The sequence below is a fragment of the Galeopterus variegatus genome, unplaced genomic scaffold (genome assembly GCF_000696425.1).
Source record: "Galeopterus variegatus unplaced genomic scaffold, G_variegatus-3.0.2 Scaffold15723, whole genome shotgun sequence".
Taxonomy (NCBI): domain Eukaryota; kingdom Metazoa; phylum Chordata; class Mammalia; order Dermoptera; family Cynocephalidae; genus Galeopterus; species Galeopterus variegatus.
Window position 1 is genome coordinate 4,846 of NW_007741834.1, and position 7,305 is coordinate 12,150.

The 7,305-nt window shown below is 39.1% G+C and overlaps 1 pseudogene; it reads right to left on the reverse strand.

Moving 5' to 3' along the window:
• Positions 1-6,206: 6,206 nt before the first annotated feature.
• On the reverse strand, positions 6,207-7,219 carry LOC103582328 (annotated as a pseudogene).
• Between the last annotated feature and the right edge of the window lie 86 nt (positions 7,220-7,305).

The following is a 7,305-nucleotide window of genomic DNA, read 5'->3' on the forward strand; positions in this document are numbered from 1 at the left end:
CAAGCCAAGGGTTGAGATCCCCTTACCGGTCATCTTTTAAAAAAAAAATAAAATAAAATAACTACTCTGGGAAAATGTTTGGCAGCATTTAGTAAAATGAGCATATGTGTAGCCTGTGACTCAGTCATTCCACTCCCAGATGTATACATAGCAGAACGTTGTGCAAATGTTCACCAAAAAACGTACAAGAATGTTCATAGCAATACTCTCATAATAGCCAAAGACTGGAAACAACCCACATTTCCCTCAACATCAGAATAGATATATGTTCTATTTGTGCTTATTCACACAACTAGAATGCCACACAACTTGTATAATATCATGGATGAATCTCACATACGTCATAATGAACGAAAGAAGCCAGACAAAAGAGAACATGCTACATGACTGCATTCATATGAAGTTCAGGAGCAGGCAAAGCAATGATGGTGTTAGAAGTCACAACAGTGGTTACCCTTGGGGAGATGGATTAATGACTGGAAGGGGACACAAGTGAGGGCTTTGGGGATTCTGGTATATATATATATATACATATATTTTGACGTAGGTGGTGGTTACACAGACATGTTCACGTTGTGAAAATTCATCGAGCTGCACAGGCACATCTTGTTTTATTGCATTTCACCTTATTGTGCTTCACAGACATTGAATTTTTTATAAATTGAAGGTTTGTGGCAACCCTACTTCAAGCAGTTCTGTCAGCGCCATTTTTCCAACAGCATGTGCTCACTTCGTGTCTGTGTCACATTTTGGTAATTCTTGCAATATTTCAAGCTTTTTAATTATTATTTTATCTGTCATGGTGATCTATAATCAGTTATCTTTAATGTTCCCCTTGTAATTATTTTGGGGTGCTATGAACCGGGCCCATGAAAGACGGTGAACTTAGCTGATAAATGTTGTGTGTGTTCTGACTGCTCCACTGACCAGTCTCTCTCCCTTTCCTCAGGCCTCCCTCTTCCCTGAGATACAACAATATTGAATTTATACCAATTAATAACTCTACAATGGCCTCTCATGTTCAGGTGAAAGGAAGAGTCACACGTCTCTCACTTTATATCAAAAGCTAGAAATGATGAAGCTTAGTGAGGAAGGCATCTCCAAAGCTGAGATAGGTGAAAGCTAGGCCTCTTGGGCCAAACCCTCAGCCAAGTTGTGAATGGAAAGGAAAAGTTCTTGCAGGAAATTAAAAGTGTTACTCTAGTGAACAGAGAAATAAGAAGAAAGTGAAAAAGCCTTATTGCTAATGTGGAGAAAGTTTTAGTGATCTGGATAGACAAACCAACCAAAACATTCCCTTAAACCAAAGACTAATCCAGAGCAAGGATCTAATTCCCTTTGATTCTATGAGGGAACTTCAAAAAGTTCATGGAAAAATAGAATTGCATGATAATACAACTCTTCCCCTGAACTTTCTGAAGTACCCTTGTACGAAGGCTGAGAGAGGAGAGGAAGCTGCAGAAGGAAAGCTGGAAGCTAGCAGAGGTTGGTTCATGAGGTTTAAGGAAAGAAGCCGTCTCCAGAACAACAACGTGCAAGGTGAAGCAGCAGGTGCTGATGGAGAAGCTGCAGCAGGTTTTCCAGAAGATCTGGCTAAGGTCATTGATGAAGGTGGCCACACTAAACAACAGATTTTCAATGTAAATGAAACAGCCTTATATTGGAAGAAGATGCCATGTGGGACGTTCATAGCTAGGGAGGAGTCGTCAATACCTGGCTTCAAAGCTTCAAAGAACAGGCAGACTCACCTGTTAAGAGTTAATGTAGTTGGTGACTTTGAGTTGAAGCCAATGTTCGTTTACTATTCTGAAAATCGTAGGCCCCTCGAGAATTATGCTAAACCTACTCTGCCTGTGCGCTATAAATGGAACAACAAAGCCTAGATGACAGTACACTGGTTTACAGCATGATTTACTGAATATTTTAAGCCCAAAGTTCAGACCTACTGCTAACAAAAAAAAGATTCCTTTCAAAATGTCACTGCTCTTTGACAATGCACCTGGTCACCCAAGAGCCCTAATGAAGATGTATAGAGAGATTAATGTTGTTTTCATGCCTGTTAACACAAACAACATCTATTCTGTAGCCCATGAATCAAAGAGTAAGTTCGACTTTCGAGTCTTATTATTTGAGAAATTCATTTCATAAAACTAAAGCTTCCGTAGCTATGATTCCTCTGATTGATCTGACAAAGAAAATGGAGAAGCTTCTGGAAAGGATTCACCATTCCAAATGCCATTAAGAACATTCATGATTCGTGGGAGAAGGTCAAAATATCAGCATTAGCAGGAGTTTGGAAGAAGTTGATTTCAGCCCTCCTGGATGACTTTGAGGGGTTCAAGACTTCTGTGGGGGAAGGAACTGCAGATGTGGTGGAAAAAGCAAGAGAAGTAGAATCAGTGGAGCCCGAAGATATGACCGAGTCGCTGCAATCTCATGATGAAACTTGAACGGATAAGAACTTGCTTCTTATGGATGAGCAGAAAAAGTGGTGTTTTGAGATGGAATCTATTCCTGGTGAAGATGCTGTGAACATTGTTCACATGACAACAAAGGACTTAGCATATTACATAAAGCTAGTTGATAAAGCAGCATCGGGGTTTGAGAGGATTGACTCCAATTTTGAAAGAAATTCTACTTTGGGTAAAAGGCTATCAAACAGCTTCACATGCTACAGAGAGATCTTTTAAGAAAGGAAGAGTCAATCAATGCAGCAAACTTCACTCTTGTTTTATCTTAAGAAATTGCCACAGCCATCCCAACCTTCAGCACCCACCACTCTGATCAGTCAGCGCCATCGACGTGGAGGCAAGACTCTCCACTTGCAAAAAGACTACAACTCCCTCAAGGCTAAGATCATTGTTAGCATTTTTAAGCAATAAAGTATTTTTAAACTAAGGTATGTACATTTTTAACATAATGCTATTGCACACTTAATAGACTACAGTACAATGTAAACATAACTTTCATATGCTCTGGGAAACCAGAAAATTTGTGTGACTTGCTTTATTGTGATATTTGCTTATTGCAGTCGTCTGGAACCAAACCCTTGGTATCTCTGAGGTATGCCTGTATACTAAGGATTACTCACTTTTCTGGACATATGTTATACTTCAATAAAATCCATAATTTTAAAAAAAGCATGTCAGAACCTGCTTTGGCTCCACAGCTACATTTCAAATGATAAGAAAACAAGTTATGTCAGGGGATAGAGAATGGAGTGTTCCTGTTCTGTCATTATCCCTTTATAGATAAACCATATTATTTATTGAGTTATAATTTACATATGATAAATACACCAATTTCAAGTGTAGGATTAAATGAGTTTTGAAAAATGTACAGTAGATACCCACCATACAATGATGATATAGAATATTTCCATCACTCCAAAGTATTCTCTTGTTCTCTACAGCCGATCCCCTCCCCAACCCCTGGCTACTACTGATCTGCTTTAGAAACTTCACTATAATTTTGCTTTTTCTAGAATTTCATATAAACAGAGTCATGGGATATTCTCTTTAAAATTATTTTCTTTAAACATGACGAGGTACAATAGGTCACAATTTGGTTGAACTGAATGTGTCACACTGCATTTGTCCCTTAACACCACTGTATCTACCCTGGCAAAATGCCTTCATGAATGTTCTATGTTAAAGTGAAATTGGCTGGTTGAAAGTGGCACACCCTAAAACTGCAGAAGGATTACATATTACATCTTGTATATGTAGCCCTAGAAGATAGAGTTAAGACCAAGGAGGCAGTGGCATGGGAGGCTGTCTGCAGCTTAACAGAGGGGAGATATCTCCAAAAGCTGGAGTTTATCAAGCCCCCAAATGTGCTGAACCCAAAGCAAATCATCTCCCTGTCCAGAGTGGACAAACGGGAAGGCAAAATGGCTAAACCATCAAGACGCCAGAGAGGAGATACAGGCAGGAAACTGGACTCAATGGCTTCTAATATCCATTCCAAATCTAATATTCCATTATAGCTAATTGGGCTGTAAAACAAATCACCAATATTTTTGACATCAAGTAAGATAAAACAAAAAACTACATTTGTTAAAGCACACACTTTGCAGCAATACTAGAATCACCAGCTACTGGGAGGGGTTGTAACTCAAGACTGGAGAAGCTATTGGAAGGCAACAAAAACACACGAAACACTTGTGGCTAGGAGTGAATGAGCCTGCATTTTTCCACCTCACCAACTCTATAAACAGCTTCCATACTGTAAAATGAAGGAGGAAGTAGAAGAGATGTTTTTCAAGGAAACTTCTCAGTGCTCACTGGGCTCTAACCTCCTCTCTCCAATTAACATGGTGGGCTTGGTGAACCCCACCCAGCTCAAGACAATTCAGTGAACATTAGCTGTGCCTTCAAGGTGCTCAGCTGAGCAGCGTACAGGATAGGACATGAATGAGCTATGGTACCTGCCTTCAAGGTAAATACAACCTCAGTCCAAAGCCAGCCTACAAGGCTGTAATGGAGGAAAAGCGCAAATTCCCAGAAGAGTAGAAGAGAGGTCATGGCCATCCTGAGAACTTTAGGCATGACGGAGTTGGGGTGACACTTCCCCTGGACCCTAAAGAACAGGATGACTGTCCATGATGAGATGCAACAGAATGGCATACTTTGGAGAATTTTCATACTTTGGAAAGTTTTTGTTTTTTGTTTTTTTTAATTTGTCATAAGAATTAGTGGACTTAGCTGGAGAATACTAAGAAATGTTGGCTTTAATCCATTTCCTTCAAGGGACACTTAGAATTTACTGAAAATAACAACAAAAATAACAAAATGAGCTGGGACTCCAAATTAATGGGTTCTATTTCTAAGACTGTGACACCTTAGCAGCTGGGCCTTGGCTTTATCACCTGAAAAAGAAAAGAGATTTTACTAAATCAATGGTTTTCATGTGTATTTCATAGAACCTCACCTCAAGAGTATGAGGTTCCATACTAATAGACCTGCAACATAACCAGCGCCACTTTAGACAAGCCCAAGTACAAAATGGCACAGCCCACCTCCTCCCTCCCTTCCTCCTTGCCTTTACAAGAAGCCTCCTGACTTAAACAGAAACCCCTTTTGCTTCCGTAAGGATGCAGTTCTGCCCCCCAATCCACATTAGCATAATGACCTTCCTTGATGGTATCACCCAGCTCTTGGTGCCAACATACCAATATAAGCTCTACCACCCCCACACCTGGTGCTGTCCCCTTTCCAGGGCAGCCCTGGACTGCCTGCTACTTTGAGCACAGCCCAGCAGATTTCCTTCCTTTAATAAAGCTTGAACAGTATCCGGCATCTCAGCTTACTTTCTTTCACATACAAGCTAGGCTCACAGAGGCTCAATTTTTGTAAGGTTTCATTTGAATAAAGAGTTCTGCTACTTTACAAAATTAAAATATAGGGCTTGCTAAATAAGTTGGGGGATTTGCCCTGTATCCAAAGTTGGGGACATGAAAGATCTCAGAGTACAGGTTCCAGACATTCTATGGTTTTATGTACTTGTTTTTACTCATTATGAAATCATTATTTAACAGTTTGTTTCTCTACCACTTTTCTATCTTCAGATTTAACATTTTCTTTCTCTTCCTTTTCTACCTCACTCTCTTCCCATAGTATTTTTCTCTTGTCTATTTTCCCATCTTTTAGGTATGTGTGTAGAAGAGTTAACACAGCTTGCCTAAGGCTATTATTTTTACCAAAACAAAACAGGGTCTTCTCGCCCAGCGCACAGCTAAGCCAAAACACTGCCACCAGATTCTAATGAAAAAAGTAAGCATTTATTGCAAAGTGCCAACCAATGGAGAGCAGGTGGCTAATGCTAAAAGCCCTAACTCCCTGATGGCTTATGAACAAGGGAGTTTTTTTTTTTTTTTAACTAGTTAAAAAACAGGTTATATTTCACTATTTGTAAAAATTCAAGTTTTATAATAGCTTGCTACAGCAGCTATAGATAAATTAGTCACCTTATTACAAAACTAAACCTTTATAAACAAGATTAAATTTTTATTTTCAAGAAACAAATTGCACTAGTCAAGAATAGGAATTGTGAGAATCTAAAAGCTAGATTCAAAGTCCTATATCACTTAATGTACCCTTTAAGGTAGCACTTATTCAAAGTGCAGTGATAAAATTCCTACTTTGTCAAGATAAACATAGTAACACTGGATCCAAAAAAAGTTGCTATGGTATAAATCATGGCTGGCATCTATTCAGGAACCTTAGGAATGAAATCATAAACAAGTCCTGTTGTTTCTTTAACAGCTAATATAGGAATTAAACAAATTTCTTCTTTAGTGCCAATTTTAAGTGGTTTTGAAAATCGAAGAATGGCAGTGTAACCTTTGAATTGGCTAGGACAATCACGGCACTATTTTCCTGTAAAACTTTAGTAGTACAGTTGTATGAAATTCTACCCAGTACGTGGTCAGTTCCAACTTGCTTCGCTAACTTCTTTAGTGTTTTCCTGGTGGTTTTTCGGTGCTCTTCAGTGGTGTCATAATGCCTCCATTGCACACTGGTGATAACTGTCCCCCTTTTCTGAAGGCGTTTATGTAATTTACTTCATCCAGCATAGCCAAATAATTTGTGTGTGTCTGGATATTATGTCTGTCTTCCATAGGAATCTTCTTAAAAGTTTTCAGATTCACTGGACTAGTACTTTTTACTACACTAACAAATGGCACCATCCAGTGTACACATTCTGAAATGTTGTCCCATTCCAAACCTGAGGCTTTCTTCACCACTTCAATGGAGGTAAAGTGGCATATGGCAGCAGCAGCCAGTATTCTATCCTGGAACTCTAATGAGTCAATGGCTAGAGTACACAGATCTAAAAGCTTAGCTATTTGAATGAATGTTTCCTGAGAATACTGAGGTAGAAGAACTTTAGGAGCATCTTTAAGAACATCAACTTGGAGAAAGAGATTTAGCCAGGAGATGATTGTTACAGGACAAAGTTCCTATTTTAAAACCTTTAATATAATGAGTTCCATCCTTAAGATATCCTCTTCACTGCAAGTACCGTCAGTGACATAAGCAAACTCTTGGAGTTTAGGAGCATAGATTTCCTCTAAAAGCCAGTCTAGAAGTATTGACCTCGTCTGTGGTTCCAAGTCAGAATGCAGAACTTCAAAATGCTTGTCATGAAAATATTTGCTTTCTTTTTTAAACATGTTTAGCCAAACCTCCTTTGAACATTCCCAGCTTAATCTCATACTGCTGTTTCTTGGTGACCTTCTTCTCTTTTCTCTTTTTGACATCCTGGGCTGTTTTCCTCTTTTTGGCCTGGATTATCTGGGCT